This window comes from Macaca nemestrina, chromosome 7, assembly GCF_043159975.1.
Source record: "Macaca nemestrina isolate mMacNem1 chromosome 7, mMacNem.hap1, whole genome shotgun sequence".
NCBI lineage: Eukaryota > Metazoa > Chordata > Mammalia > Primates > Cercopithecidae > Macaca > Macaca nemestrina.
In genome coordinates this window covers 14976796-14993731 of record NC_092131.1, presented here as the reverse complement: position 1 = coordinate 14993731, position 16936 = coordinate 14976796, and the positions used below count along the sequence as shown (strand labels likewise).

Sequence of the window (16936 nt, the reverse complement as noted above, 5' to 3'; positions counted from 1 at the left end):
GTGGTGAAATATTAGTGGAACAGTTCCCTTCCTCAGCAGAAGCTTTAAGAGTCATCTGTGGCTCTGATACCTAACTCGTTCCCCCTCCATGAGTTTAGCATGTCCCAGATAGGGGCTGTCCTTCAGCCTAGGCCCTGGAATGAAGCATGTCCACAGTGGACATGTGGCTGGAATGAAAAGTAAATCTTTGCTTTTGTGGATTCCTGAAATTAGAAGGAATAGCTAACAATAGCTGACTAGTGTGTCCACCAGTGCACTAACCAAGCTTTCTTCCTGCTTCCAGACCTTTCCTTCTTGACTTTTGTCCCCTCCTAATGTCAGCATAGATGCCACTTAGTGAAATCAGAACTCCATCTTTCCCTGCAAAAAGAAAAAAAATAGTAGCCTAGATGTTTGTAGGCAGAATGATGCTCCCCTACAAAGATGCCTGTGCCCTTCTTTGCCCTCGTCACTGAAACCTGTAAATATGTCATCTTACAAGGCAAAGGGGGTGTTGCCAATATGGTTAAGGATCACAAAATATGGAGATTTTCCTGAATTACCCCACAGGGATCCTTAAAAGATGGAAAAGGAAGCAGAAGAATCAGAGACGACGATGTGACAAGGGAAGCAGAGGTTGCAGCAATGCCGTTCTTGGCTTTGAAGGTGGAGGAAGGAAGGGGTTCTGAGCCACAGACTGCAGGAGGCCTCTAGAAGCTGAAAAAGATGAGGAAACAGATTCTCCCCTAAAGCCTTTACAAAGAAATGTAGCCCTGCTGACACCTTGATTTTAGCCCAGTGAAACCTACTCCAGACTTATGCTCTCTAGAACTGCAAGATAATAAATTTGTGTTGTTTTAAGCCACAAAGTTTGTGGAAATTTGTTACAGCAGCTGTAGAATATGGGCATGGCATCCCTCCCTGGTGAGGAGCTCCCACAACACCCTCATCACAGTCCTTGTGCTTCACAGAGCTGCCTCTTCACTTTCCACCCCACCAGCTGGACTCCAGGCTTGACATTTCAACTCTATCACAGTTGTCTCTTCGGAGCTCAGAATAGTGCAAGGAACTTAGTAAGTGCTCAGTGCAGATTTGTCAGATGAACAGTTTTCAAAACCAGGACTTAGAGCTGAATGCTACTATTTTTCTGACTTGATGACTTAAGTAGCTGTGGTCCTTAGAAGCCACTTACCATCTCTGACCCTCAATTTCCTTGTTAAAAATGGAGAAAATGCCACCATCACAAAGACGTCCCCCATAGGGAAACAGAGCATTTTCTATGTTGTAAAGTGCATTCCAATTTGAGTTTTATTGGATGGCATGTTTATAAAGTCGAATGAAGCTGAGATAGTGAAAAGCGGCCCTGCTAGACAATCAACCATGTGTCCAGCAGAATATAAACAATACTCAGAACGACATTGACAAGGCCAGTCTTGGGAGCACAAAAATTACTAAACATTCCCTTCTTCTAATAAGCATTGCCCCTTTCTGAACAACTGCTGCTGCTTTGCCAATAACAACTGGAGCCCCATTTTAACCCTCCTAGATAACAATGACTGAGCTACTCAGTCACCAAATCGTCCCTGCTTCTCGACAACATCCATCCCGGAACTGGCCCCCATTACTTATTCTCCCTCATAATGTTCCAACACAAGCCAAAACCCTTTAAGAAGTCCATCAGCTGGGCTCAGCAGCTCACGCCTATAATCCCAGCTCTTTGGGAGACAGTGATGGGAGGATCACTTGAGTCCAGGAATCCCAGACCAGCCTAGGCAATATAGCAAGATCATGTCTCCACAAAAAATTTAAAAGTTAGCCTAGCATGGTGGTGCACACCTGTAGTCTTAGCTACTTGGGAGGCTGAGGTGGGAGGTTCACTTGAGCCCAGGAGTTCGAGGTTACAGTGACCTATAGTCACACCACTGCACTCCAACCTGGGCAACAGAGGGAGACCCTATCTCTAAAAAAAAAAAAAAAGGCCCCTATCATCTCCCATTACTGAGATGTTCTTGAGTACACAGTCTCCCTTGCTCCAGCGAGTCTAATAAACCTCATAGTTTTGTTTTGTTTATTTGACTACAAGTGTGGTTTTCAGTCAGCTCTGATAGAAGCTCCTCATATTCAGTTCTATAATTTTACAGACAAGCAGACGGATCCAAAGACCCATCAAGGTCCTCCAATTAGCAGTAGAAATGAGATCAAGCATATGTTTTGTTTGTTTTCACATGGCCATGGGTTTGGCCTATTTGGTTACTAAACATGTCAGTGTATCAAATCCGTCTGGCACAGAATCTTCTATTTCTCATCTTGACTAGGACCTTCCAGTAGCTTTTAGGCAGGGAGAAAACCTGCCATATTTTTTCAAATAATGCTTAGTTCTGGGACAAAGCCAGATACGTTCTAATGAGAGTTAATTGTTCTTTATCAGTGTGAGAGGAAGCAGGTGTGGGTTCCCCGCTGACATCTGATTTATTTCTTTGAGATCTTGGAACAGACACTTCATCAACCACCCAGGCAGGAAATTGCCTTTCTACAGAAGGTAAACAAGAGGGTTTTCTTTATTTTTGGCCATAAAATTGGACCCAAAAATCATTTCAAATCACTTGGAGTTTTTTTTTTTTCTTCTCATTATTTGAATTATATTCCTTAATTGTGGGAAATACAGAAAAGAAGAAAATATTCACCCATAGACCCAACACTCCAGGCTAATAAGTTGTCCCATTTGGCCTGTTTCCTTCCAGTCTTTTTTTTTTTTTCCCCAATCGTGAATGTGTATGTATGTAGGAAGGTCTAGAAGTGGAGAGAGAGCAGATTTTAGTTGAAGCCATACTGTATATACGATTTTCATTTGCATTTTTAAATTACATAACACATGATTACATGCTCACTGTAAAGATCCCAAACAATACCATATGCAGAGCAGAAAGTTCTAGTGCTCTTCAGCACTGCACCTTCTTCCCATTTTCCAGTGATAGCTACTGTTAGGAAGAACAGGGATAAATACCAGGGTATGTTACTTAGTACTCACAAGTACTCAGTAAGTAAGTGCTTAGCAGTGGGTAAGGGCAGGTATAGCAGTTGGTAAGTGGATTCTTCCCATCCCATCAGTGGTGAACAGACCCTTACCTGACCTCCAGTAGTCTCCTGCCTCCTGGTCATGCCTTCATGTAATTCTCTCCTTATGAGTGCACATAGGATCTGTGACTTGCTGCTAACCAATAGAATATGGCAAATGTGAAGAGATGTCACTCCTAAGACTGGGTTACATTCCATGGCAAAGGTAATAGGCTGTCAGGCTCATGGTTATATTATGTTGTAGAGGATTACACCTTCGCTGGCTGGACCCTTCCTGTTGGCTTGACAAAGTGAGCAGCCGTGTGGGGGAGCCCATGTGGCAAAAGACTATGGGCAGCGTCTAGGGCCTTAGGCAGCCTCCAGCTGACAGCCAGCAAAAATCTGGGCTCTCAATAATACAAGTGCAAGGAAAAGAAGTCTGCCAGCAACCTGAATGAACTTGGAATCAGATTCTTCCCCAGTTGAGCCTCCGGATGAGACCACAGACTGGCTGACATCTTAGTTGTGGCCTTGTGAAACCAAAAACAAGGAACCTAGTTAAACTATGCCCAGATTCCTCACCCACAGCAATTATGAGATAATAAGTATGTGTTGTTTTAAGCAAAGCTGCTGAACTTGAGGTAATTTGTTATGCGGTGGGAGGAATCTACGTTTTCTATGCATTTCCATCCTGCAGTGGTCAGGACTCCTCAGGTTTTAAGCAGGAAATACACAACTGACACTGGCAGGGAAACCCAGTTTCACCTAACTTCAGGTATGTTTATATTCAGTGTCTCAAACACTGCAAACTTTCTCCTTTTAGCTCTTTGTTGTGTCAGCTTAATTCACAGGCAGCTACTTCCCAAAGATGACCATATCATTCAGTTCACATCCAGTCAGCTTGGTGGCCTCCAGGGAAAAGTATACTGCCTTTTCCCAGTATGTCCAGCAAAAAGCCCTGGGCTTAGTGTCTGTTGGCTCTGGTTGGACTAACTTAAGATATGTGCCTACCAGTCCCTGGGGACAGGTGGATGTGGTTCATATGCCCTATCTAGACCTCATGAGCCAAAAGGGGGAGAGCTGAGCACTAATAGAAGATAAGGGGGCTGGGAGCAGTGGCTCACACCTGTTATCCCAGCACTTTGGGAGGCCAAGGCAGGCAGATCATCTGAGGTTAGGAGTTCAAGACCACCAGCCTGACCAACATGGAGAAACCCCGTCTCTACTAAAAATACAAAAAAAAAAAAAAAAAAAAAAAATTAGCCAGGTGTGGTGGGGCATGCCTGTAATCCCAGTTACCCAGGAGGCTGAGGCAGGAGAATTGCTTGAACCCGGGAGGCAGAGGTTGCAGTGAGCTGAGATCGTGCTACTGCACTCCAGCCTGGGCAACAAGAGCGAAACTCCATCTCAAAAAAAAAAAAGAAGAAAGAAAATAAGAGTGCTGCTGGGTGGAGAAGGTGGAACAGAAGCTGAATTAAAACAGCAGTCATCCAGATCATGGATATGTATCTTCATATTGCATACAATGGAATATGGAATTGCATATTCATTTGGATACATATCCTTGTATCCATTGTTGATGTAACAATATAACAGTATTACAGTAAATACCTCCCACAAACTTTCTAACATGTTTATGAAAATAAACATGAAGGCCAGGTGGAGTGGCTCAGGCCTGCAATCCCAGCAAACATTGGGAGACCAAGGCAGGTGGATTGCTTGAGCCCAGGAGTTCAAGACCAACCTGGGCAACATGATGAAACCCTCTACCAAAAAAAAAGTTAAAAAATTAACTGAACATGGTGGCACACATCTGTAGTATCAGCTACTCAGGAGGCTGAGGTGGGAGTATTGTTTGAGTGTGGGAGGCAGACATTGCAATGAGCTGAGATTGTGCCATTGTACTCCAGCTTGGGTGACAGCAAAACTCTCTCAAAAGAAAAAAAAAAATTACCGACAAGATGAAAAAATAACACAATGAATATCCATATGCACTCACTTAGACTTCATTGTTAACATTTTGCCCCAGCTGTTCTGTTTTTTTCTGAATAACTTAAGGTGAATTATAGACCTCATGACACTTTATCCCAGGATATTCCAGCTTGGACCTAAGAATAAAAGTAGCCTCCTATGTAACAACAAAATCATTAACACATCCAACAAATCTAACTTTGTGCAATGAATGATATTACATATGGTCCATATTTAAATTTTTCTAACAATCCAAAAAATGTTTTTGTGAGCTACTTTTAATTTTCTGATCCAAGATCCAACCCAAGATTGCATTGGATTATCATTCTCTTCTGTCTCCTTTATCTAGAACAGCTCTCTTTCTTCCCTTTTTTGGTCCTTTAAATGTTGATATTTTGAAGAGTATGAGCCAGTTATAACATAAGAATTTGTTTATTTCTTTGTGATTAGATTCAAGTTCAACACTTTGGAAAGAATACTATGTAGGTGATGTTGAATCACTATGTCACTTCAAGAGGCAGGCAATGTCAGTGATGCTAACTTTGATCACTTGGTTAAAATGGTTTCTTCTAGTTCTCTTCGTTATAAAGGTATATTTTCCCGTTTTTAGTCAATAAATGTGTGACACCTTGAGACCTTGCAAATTTCCTATTCCCTAACAAACTTTTAGCAATTTTAGAATGCATTGGAGATCCTTGTCTGAATTATATTTAGATGCAAAATGGTGATTTTCTAATTCTATCATCATTCCTTCTATTGTTAGTTGGCTATTTTCTCTCTCTCTACTCCCCCTTTTTAAAAATACTATCACAGCCAGGCGCAGTGGCTCATGCCTGTAATCCCAGCACTTTGGGAGACCGAGGCTGGTGGATCACCTGAAGTCAGGAGTTTGCGACCAGCCTGACCAAAATGGAGAAACCCCGTCTTTACTAAAACTACAAAATTAGCTGGGCATGGTGGCATATGCCTGTAATCCCAGCTACTCAGGAGGCTGAGGCAGGAGAATTGCTTGAACCCGGGAGGCAAGGTTGCAGTGAGCCGAGATTGCGCCATTGCACTCTAGCCTGGGCAACAAGAGTGAAACTCCGTCTCAAAAAAAATAAAAATAAAAATACTATCACTATGTACTTACAGATTGTTTTTTAAAAATTAAATATGTTAAAATAATTATCCTCATTATTCTTATATATATATTTATTTTGAGACAGGGTGTTGCTCTGTTGCCCGGCTGGAGTACAGTGGCATGATAACAGCTCACTGCAGCCTCAACCTTCCAGGCCCAAGCAATCCTCCCACCCCAACTGAGCTGGGACCACAGGCGTGCACCCCCACACCCAGCTTTTTTTTTTTTTTTTTGTAGAGATGGGGTCTCACTATGTCTCCCAGGCTGGTCTTGAACTCCTGGGCTGAAGTAATCCTCCCATCTCAGCCTCCCAGAGTATTGGGGTTACAGATGTGAGCCACCGCACCACTATTGTTGATATTTAAATTGTCCCAGATTTGGCCAGTAGGAGCCCCTTCAACCTGTGGCCTCACCTCTCTCCCCATTAGTTTTCAAGCACTTCTTTGTTTTCTTTACTTTGCTTCTTTGCATGCCAAGATATTCCAGTCTAATCTAGTTCTTCCCTTCTCTAGACCTGGAATCAGCCATTTCTGCAGAAAACCCTGTGATTCCTTTTAGCAGAGAATGGTATTTAGAATCTAAGGGCCTCACTTTAGGATCTCCCATACAATTTTTTAGGTTGCTAACCACCATTTTACTTATTTATTATTATTATTTTTTGAGACAGAGTCTCCTTCTATCACCCAGGCTGGAGTGCATGGTATGACCTCGGCTCACTGCAACCTCCACCTCCTGGGTTCAAATGGTTCTTGTGCCTCAGCCTCCCAAGTAGCTGGGACTACAGGCACGTACCACCACACCCAGCTAATTTTTGTATTTGTAGTAGAGACGGGGTTTCACCATGTTGGCCAGGCTGGTCTTGAACTCCTGACCTCAAGTGATCCGCCCACTTCAGCCTCCCAAAGTGCTGGGATTACAGGCGTGAGACACTGCACCCAGCCAAGAATGGTATTTAGAATCCAAAGACCTCACTTTGGAATCTTCCATACAATTTTAAAAGTTGCAACCACCATTTTAAATTGCTTCATAATATTTCCATGAAGTGGTTGGACTACAGCTTCACTATTTTAGTGATAATGGGTATTCTGAAGAGTAAGAATCTTTCACTATTCAAAATAATACTGTGATAAAAGGCTGTGTGCATAAAATGTTGTTTTGAATTGAGAATGAGTGCCTTAGGATCCATTCTAGAGTAACTAGGTTAAAGGGTGGAGACACTTTTGAGACTCTCTTTGCAAATCACCTCATTGCCCTCCAGAAAGATTGTGGTAATTTGCCCACTCATTAGAAGTGACTCAGATTCTTAGTGCTCTCTTACCAGCAGTAGTAGTATAATTTTTAAAAATAGGAAAAAAAAAAAAAAAAAAAAAACCACGGAGAGGGGAGGGGGCAGCTCTGCAAATCCATATCTATAGAAGCTTGGTTCTCCTTAGAGAATATTCATGTCTTTGATTAATGGGTTAGGTTGAATATCATGTTTCCTGTTGATAATTTGAGCATGTTTTATATAATCAGGCTATTTTATAATGGGAAGACTCAGCAAAAGAAGAACTAAGCAAATACTATTGATGTTCTCCTAATGTTTGGATAATATGCATAGCGTGATCCAGGAGCGGGAGGACTAAATCGAGACAACATGGTCATTCCTAGGCATGGACTGTCCTGTGGCAGACACATTGCTGGAGTCATCACCAGCAGATGAGGCTAGAAGGTTCAAAGCCCCACTGCCAGTCAGCACCCGCTGCAGCCTCTTCTCTCAGGACCCAAGGGCTCCCAGGGGAACATGTAGTCCCTCTACCCATGGCAAAACAGCTACAGGAGAGAATGGGACCAAGGCAAGACTTAAGCCTGCGGTTCCCATTCCATAGTTGCATAAGCCACAGGTTGTGGGACTCCATCCCACACCTCAGCCCAAGTACTTCATTCTGAGGGTTAACATAACTGTCTGGAGGAACAGCAATCAACCTGGGTTTTGAAAGGGAGAAAGATTTCAAACAAATGGGTTGAAATGCAAATGAGAACATTCTACGAAGAGAAAGCAACACCTCAGGGTTCTCATGCTGGCCTCACCCAAGCACCCCAGCTTCTCATGCCATACCCACCCATCCGCATGTCACATGCACCTGCAAAGCATCCTCCTCACTGGCTCAGTCTTATCCGAGCCCAGTCACCACCATTGCCACTCCCAAACCCTTCCTGGCTACACCCTTGTTCCATGCCCACCATCCCCCCAACTTTATTCATTCATTCATTATCCAAAAGTGTCCTGGAAGCCAACCATGTACTAGCCGTGTGCCAAGCATGTGCTAGACACAAGGACTATAGTCACGCACCAAACAGAATCTGTCGCTCCCTCCAGGGAGCTCATAGCTAAGGGAAGGAGGCAAATTAAATAACAGATAAATGTGCAATTTCCAATGCCATGGGTTGCGATGCCTGCTGGAAAGGAAAAGTAAAGACTGGAATGAGAAACCACAGTGGGCTCCACTAACCCAGCCAGATAACCCTCCACCCCACTCCCATCACCCACATTGGAAGCATCTCCTTGGCTGTAGCCCTCACCGCTTGGGCGCTCTTTGAGGGCAGGAACTGCATTGTGATCATCTTTGTGTCCCCAGCACCTTGCAGGGTGCCTGGCTTCTGGTCCTTCCACCACACGAATGGTGACAAAGGCCGGCAGGGACACACATCCAGGGCGTAGTGATGGATGCAGCTCAATGAACTCAGTTTTAAGAGGCAGAACACTGTCCCCCACCCCTCCGACAACCACCGGCTAGGTACCAAGGACCAACTCTCTCAACACCCAGGAGCTTCAATCTCTGCATTGGTGAGAAGTGGAAGCTTAGGGAGGCACCTTTCTGAATTCTGGGACATGAACATTTCTGGGAACGTTCACCTTTTGTCCCTGTATACGACAGAGGTTCTGTGACCTGACAAAGGATGATCTTCAAGTGTGCAGAATCCTGCTCTGATGCAGTTTGGTCTCATGCGCCACAGGAAGTTTGAAATCGCAGCCATATTAGGTAAAGATCGCCTTATCTGTGGCTTCCAAGCCCGATTGAGAGTCATTCCTGGGGAAACTGGAAACAACATACGGGAAGCATTTTGTAGTTGCTTAAAACAAAACAAAAAACACCAAGACTGGAGTTGCTGGAGGTCATGGAAACTAGCTGGGGCCCAACAGACTCTGAAGGAAATGGAAGACGCCTGCTCTAGCCCAGAGGGTCACTGAGCTCTGCAGCCTGGGAGCTGGGTGCAAGGTTCAGATCCCTCTCCCTGACTTCCTCTACACAGCCTGCACCTCTAGGACAGAGTCTCTGTATTAGTACTTTTTCATGCTGCTGATAAAGACATACCCAAGACTGGGAAGAAAAATAGGTTTAATAGACATACAGTTCCACATAGCTGAGGAGCCCTCACAATCACCACAGAAAGCAAGGCAGAAAGCAATGCGGAAAGTAAGGCGGAGCACATCACGTCTTGCATGGATGGCAGCAGCCAAAGAGAAAGAACTTGTGCCAGGGAACTCCTCTTTATAAAACCATCAGCTCTCATGACGCTTATTCACTATGGTGAGAACAGCACGGGAAAGACTTTCCCCCATGATTCAATTCCCTCCCACCAGGTCCCTCCCACAATGTGTGGGAATTGTGGGAGTAACAATTCAAGATGAGATTTGCATGGGGGCACAGCCACACTGTATCAGTCTGCTTCCCCGAGAGCACCTGGCCAGGGCCTCTCCTACCCAGAACTGTCCCCAGCCCTCCTGCTGCTTGCTTTGCCAAGGTTGCCTATGCCTTCCTCTCTCTCACCCCCACCCTACTCCACACCCTGCCTTGGCTCACTCCAGGCCACGTTTGGTTTCTGAAAGGCCACTGGTGTCTCCACTGCTGAGTATGCCAAGGCACCTGGGCAGGGAGGGAGCCTCATCTTGTCATACAGACCTGGGCTCTGACTATGCTGGGGGCCTGGACATGTCACTCAACAGTGCTGACCCCATTTGTGCAGGACAAAGCTGCCCAGGCCACAGGGCATTGGAAGCTTAGAGGAGAGGATAATGAAGCAATTCTGTGTGAAGGGCAGCATCACACATGGTCTCCTATGGAAAACCATCCTTTTCTCCTCACCCCTCACAGAACTTGGTCTCACTCTTACAGTACTTAGGAACATAATAATCACTCTAGCTACTGTTTTTTGAACAAAAGGAAGTTACCTAGCTTCTCACAGTCTCCATTTCCTCATGTTAAATGTGGCTAATGATGTCCATTGCTTTGGGTGGTTATAAGGGTTTAAATGAGATGATGGGTGTGTAGTGCAGAGCCTGGTGTATAACAACAATAACTGTAACAAAAATAAAATAGTTACTGGTATTATAGTAATATATAGTATACTAATGGGTATGCACTTAGTAAGTTCTGCCAGGCAATGTGTTTGCTGTGATTCATAATCAATTTCCCCACTACTGTCTGGAAGGAAACATAATTATTATCCCTTGTTTATACATGAGGAAACCACAGATGGTAAGCAGTGAGTGTGGCTGCACCTGCCTCAGCCCTATGGAGTCCTCAATGGGAGGGCCTGCACTTTCCCCTCCATCGACCCCCCGCCTTCATACACACATGATGCCATGTAACAGGTGTTCTTTCATCCAGCGCCTGTTTATTGAGCACCTGTTATTTACCAGGCATTATTCTTGGCGCTAGGGATATGTCATAGCTCAGGCTGCTGTAACAGAATACCATATATTAGGTGGCTTAACCATTTATTTCTTACATTTTTGGGGGCTGGGAAGTCCAAGATCAAGGTGCTGGCAGATTCGGTGTCTGGCGAGGGTCTTCTTCCTGACTTGTAGATAGCTGCCTTCTTGTGGTGTCCTCACATGGCAAAGACTGAGCAAGAGCTCTGTTGTCTCTTCCTCTTCTTATAAGGACACTAATAGCATCATGGGGGCTCCACCCTCATGATTTCATCTAAACCTAATTACCTCCCAAAGGCCCCACTGCCAAATGCCATTACATGGGTGATTAGGACTTCGACATATGAATTTGGGGAGGACACAAACATTTAGTTTATAGCAGGATATGAGCTTGAAAAGATGTTTAGGAAATTTTAAAATCTGTTAAAGAAATGGTCAAAAAAAGGGAAAGAATCAAATGGAACTTCTGGGGATAAAAAGTATAATAATTGAAAGAGATACTTACTGGAATAAGAAGCAGACATCCAAGAGAAAAAAAGGACAAAAAAAAAAAACCTCTATGCACATCTCTATTAACACACTAAAAAACAAAACCATTCATTTAAAATGTAGGCAAGTTAAAATTAAATTGTATTTTTCGAAGACGTATCAGAGTGAAGGCTGCTCTTAATTTGCTTCCATAACATTAAACAGTGGTATTGACTCTTTTTCTTTCCATGTGCTGATCAATACGCAATCATTGATAGAGGATATTGGACACAGCAGAGGACTAGCTCACCAATGTGACAGACACAATGCTACCATTTTGGATGAATGATTATTGAGTATTGAGTTGCCCGGTAATGGGCCAGCTACTTTGAACCAAGCATCCATGGACAGAAAGACTTTGATTACATGCAATTCCATGGTAGGTTTAATACTGCCATAGTTTCAAAGTCATAAATAAATGTAAACAATCATTTAAGATATTTGCAATTTCCACTGGTAACAAATTCACAGGCGTAAAATTGTGGTTTGTTGTCTACATTCATAATTACATAAAATACTTAATTTAATTTAATTTTTATTTTTTAAGATGGAGTCTCACTCTGTCACCCAGATGGGAATGCAATGGCGTGATCTCGGCTCACTGCAACCTCTGCCCCCAGGGTTCAAGTGATTCTCCTGCTTCGGCCTCTCGAATAGCTGAGATTATAGGCACCTGCCACCACACCTGGCTAATGTTTGTATTTTTAGTAGAGACGGGGTTTCGCCGTGTTGGCCAGGCTGGTCTCGAACTCCTGACCTCAGGTCATCCACCTGCCTTGGCCTCCCAAAGTGCTGGGATTTCACTGTGCCCGGCCAAATACTAAATTTTAGAGAGTAAAGAAAGTAACAATGCAACTTTTCCCCCATTTAAGTTAATTGACTCCCTAAATTCTGTTTATGAGCTTCTCAGGGATCCAACAGCAAACCCTAGGTTGAAAACTCCTACATTAGCTGGAAGGCACCTAGGTCCCTAGGCCCCCTGTTCAGAGGACAGTTGCATAGTTGGTCACCAAGATCACCCAATGAGCTCTTCTACTACACCATTGAGATTTGGAAGTTGTTTGTTACAGCAGCTAGTATTACTTATTTTAACTAATACAGAAATCAAAGTTTAGAATTAAGAAGTCCAATAAATAAAAAGAAATCCACATATAGACAAATCATAATGAAATTGCACAAAAACAGAAAGAATGAGTTTTTCTTTCCTTCTTTCTTTTTTCTTTCTTTCTCTGTTTCTCTCCCTTCCTTCCTTCCTTCCTTTCTCTCTCTCTCTCTCTCTCTCTCTCTCTCTCTCTCTCTCTCTCTCTCTCTCTCTCTGCCTTTCTCTGTTATGCAGGCTGGAGTATGGTGGTATGATCATAACTCACTGCAGCCTCATACTCCTGGGCTCAAGCAATCCTTCTACCCCAGCCTCCCAAGTAGCTGGGACCACAGGCATGTGCCACCATGTTGGCTAATTTTTGTGGATATGGAGTCTTGCTTTGCTGCCCAGGCTGCTATTGAACTCCTGGCCTCAAGTCTTGGCCTCCCAAAGCTCTGAGATTACAGGTGTGAGCCACCGCACCTGGAAGAGAAGGTCTTTAAAGCAGCCAAGGAGGAAAGAGAGATTGCTTTCAGTGAGACTAACAGTTGACTTCTCATGAGCAATAATGGGAGCCAGAGGACAGGGCATGATTACCTTCCACATCTGAGAAAGCATGAACTGTTGGCCTAGAATTCTATATTCAGCAAAAGTATCTTTTAAGAATATGGCTGAAATAAAGACATTTTTCAGACCAAAAAAAGAAATGGGCTGTTTGAAGTGAGTTACACCAGATTCTGGGAGAAGAAGGACAATTCCCATGATTGGAATGATTCCTCAGGTTGCTCTGGACTCTCTCCTTCTGCCCCAGCCTGAGCAGTAGGGAAGTGAAATGTGAACCATACTGTGCCCCATCAGCATTCTTGCCTGAGGATAAGTTACATAAATGGTAACATCAGTTATCTGCTTCTAACAAAATCCCTCCAAACTCAGTGATGTAAAATAACAGTATTGCTCATGAGTCAGTAGGACAATCTGTTCATCTGCACCAGGCTCCGCTGGTCTTAGCTGGGCTTACTCATGGTCTACAGTGAGCTGGCAGGTCTGTTGGATACTGACTGGTCTAAGTGGCCTTACTCATACATCCGAGTTGGCTGGCCATTGGCTGGAGTTGATGGGGGTAACTGGGCTATGTGTCTCCCACCATCCAGCAGGCTAGCTTGAGCTTGTTCATGTGGGTGGCAGGGCTCCAAGGGAGTAAGGAAAACTGCAAGACCAGGCTTGGAACTGGCACCTTGTCACTTCTGTCTCATTCTGTTGGTCAAAGTGTAAGGCCAGCCCAGCTTCAAGAGGTCAGGAAACAGACTCTACCTCTTAATGAAAGAAGCAAAAAAGTTGTCTTACAAAAAGGCAGGGAGGGGAATCCTGAATCACTGGGACCATTTTTCCCCCCAAATTTATCAAAGTGACTTTGAAATAAAGGCCCCAAGCTAGTGTGGTGTGGCTCTAGAGGAAGAAATCTTAGGGAAATTATGAAAAGTCCCAGGCATCATGCCCTATAAATATATCATTTGATCTTTGTAACTACCCAAACAGTTAGATGCCATTGGCAGGGAGAGCAAGTAACCAAGTAACCTGACTGAGGTTGCCTCGATAAAGCCAGGTCAACGATAAAGACAGGACTTGAACCAGGTCATCTAACATCAGGGCCAGTCTCTTACCCACCTACTCCGTTGCCTTCCTGACAATGACACTCAGAGTGTGAACCTGGGTGTGTGGCTGTGTGTATGTCACAATCTTTCTAGGCTTCAGATACTTCAGTGATTTGTTTTCTTAATAAACACATGTGTGACTAAGACGTAATAATTCTTGTTAGTGCTTTGGAGAAAGAAAAGTACTACATAAGCTCAAGATTACAGGAAAAACATCATGAAGACTATCCCTCCAGCAACAAGCAATGGAAATGGATGGGCTGCAACTCAGGTCCGGCTCTGCCAATTGCTTAGCAAGTCACTGGGTCTCTCTGAGTTTTCCTCATCGGTAAAGTGGGGACCCTTCTCCAACAGGGGTTTCAAGGATTTGATGAAATGATGTATTTGACAATGCCTTGTTTTTCTCAGTGTACAGCAGGCACTGGCGTCTGTTTCCTTCCCTGGTATCTCCTTCTATGCACTGGGAAAATCCTAGGGGCTTGGAGCAGCTTTGCCAGGACACCTGATGAGAAGAGGGCATCTTTGCAAGCTCTGTTTTCTCAGTCATCCTACGTGGATTGCTATTTCTGCCAAAGCGTAATTAAATTCTGGAGCAGCGAGCACAGATAATTAATGGTGAGCCTTGTTAGGCCTGACTTTGGTTAATGTCTACAACAGTGGAAGAGCCTGGTCACGGGCAATTAGTATTTATTGTGTAATTAGGATGCTCAGTTGGCAGGAAGAGGGCTAGCAGCTTGCCTGTCTGGGGTGGCAGATGGAGGGCTGGGTCTCCCCTGGGCACAGCAGGCTGGACGCGGGCAGGACAGGGGCAGGAGTCCCAGGGGCAGGAAGTGTAGCCCAACTGCCCTCTGTGCGTGGAGGCCACACCCACAGCCCCATCCCTTCTGCCAGCAGGTTTTCAGCTCAGGAGGCCAACATCAGAAACCTGACTGGGAGGCCAGGCACGGTGGCTCACGCTGGTAACCCCAGCACTTTGGGAGGCTGAGGTGGGCGGATCATGAGGTCAGGAGTTCAAGACTAGCCTGGCCAACATGGCGAAACCCCTTATCTACTAAAAATACAAAAATTAGCTGGGCGTGGTGGCACACGCGTGTAATCCCAGCTACTCGGGAGGCTGAGGCAGGAGAATCCCTTGAACCCAGGAGGCGGAGGTTGTAGTGAACTGAGATCGTGCCACTGCACTACATCCTGGGTGACAGAGCAAGAAGACTCCATCTCAAAAAAAAAAAAAAAGAAAGAAAGAAACCTGAGTGGCAAGATGAATTATTTACACTTACACTTTTTTTTTTTTTTTTTTTTTTTGAGACGGAGTCTCACTCTTGTCACCCAGGCTGGAATGCAGTGGCATAATCTCGGCTCACTGCAATGTCCGCCTCCCGGGTTCAAGCGATTCTCCTGCCTCAGCCTCCCAAGTAGCTGGGATTACAGGTGGCCGCCACCACACCCGGCTAATTTTTTATATTTTTAGTAGAGACGGGGTTTCGCCGTGTTGACCAGGCTGGTCTCGAACTCCTGACCTCAGGTGATCCGCCCACCTCAGCCTCCCAAAGTGCTGGGATTACAGGCGTGAGCCACTGCGCCCAGCCAAATTATTTAAACTTTTACATTGTATTTATTTATTTATGTTCTGAATAGGTAATACATTCACATTAAATCACATTCACATAATGCATTCACATAAATGCACTAACATCAAAATATATAAAGAGACAGGCCAGGCACAGTGGCTCACGTCTGTAATCTCAACACTTTGGGAGGCAGGTGGATCACTTGAGGCCAGGAGTTCGAGACCAACCTGGGCAACATGGCAAAACCTTGTCTCTACTAAAAATACAAAAATTAGCCAGGTGTGGTGACACACATCTGTAGTCCCAGTTCTCTGGAGGCTGAGGCAGAAGAATCGCTTGAACCTGGGAGGCGGAGGTTCCAGTGAGCCGAGATCATGCCACTGCACTCCAGCCTGGGTGATAGAGTGAGACTCAGTTTAAAAAAAAAAATATATATATATATATATATATATATATATATATATATATATATATAGAGAGAGAGAGAGAGAGAGAGAGAGAGAGAGAGAGAGGAGAGAGAGAAACCAAAAATCTTCCTCCCACGCTGACCCCCATTAGGTTTATACAAGCAAATCCAAATATATATTCTCTCTCCAACTTTTTTAAAAATGCAAATGTTAACAAACATGTGTTTTGAACTTTGTTTTTCTTTAACCAAAATGCTTCTCTTTAGGGCAGTGACACTACTTTGTATGATACCGTAATGGTGGATACATGTCATTACACATTTGTCCAAACCCACAGAAAATGCAACACCAAGAGTCAACCCAAATGTAAACTATGGACTTTGGGGCCAGGTGCAGTGGCTCACACCTGTAATTCTAGCATTTTGGGAGGCCGAGGCAGGAGAATCACTTGAGCCCAGGAGTTTGAGACTACCCTAGCCAACATGACGAGACTCTGTCTCTACAAAAAGTTTTAAAGATTAGCTGGTTATGGTGGCACATACTTACCCATACCTGAATAGTCACAGCTACTCAGGAGGCTGAAGCTGGAGGATCCCTTGAGCCCAGGAGGTTGAGGCTGCAGTGAGCTGTGAACTATGGACTCTGGGTGATTATGATGCATCAGTGGAGGTTCATCAATTGTCACAAATGCACCATTCTGGTAGGGGATGTTGATGAGGTGAGGCTGTGCATGGGTGGGGGAAGGAGGTATATAGGAACTCTTTGTACTTTTCTCTCAATTTTGCTCTGAACCTGAAACTGCACTGAAAAATAAAGTCTATTTTTTAACATTTAAGTTTCTTCTTTTTTTTTTTTTTTTAAATAGCTGCATGGAATT

At 44.2% G+C, this 16936-nt stretch overlaps 1 long non-coding RNA gene across 2 annotated transcripts; it reads right to left on the bottom strand.

Annotated features, from left to right (window-relative positions):
* Window positions 1-5027: 5027 nt before the first annotated feature.
* Window positions 5028-16685, bottom strand: LOC139364204 (uncharacterized). Of its 2 annotated transcripts, none has more exons than XR_011625605.1 (4): window positions 16606-16685; window positions 10341-10468; window positions 9024-9207; window positions 5028-5141 (listed from the first exon to the last, which is right to left on the bottom strand). It is a non-coding gene; the product is annotated as an uncharacterized lncRNA (long non-coding RNA). The 2 variants fall into 2 exon arrangements; XR_011625606.1 differs by having other exon boundaries at window positions 16612-16664.
* Between the last annotated feature and the right edge of the window lie 251 nt (window positions 16686-16936).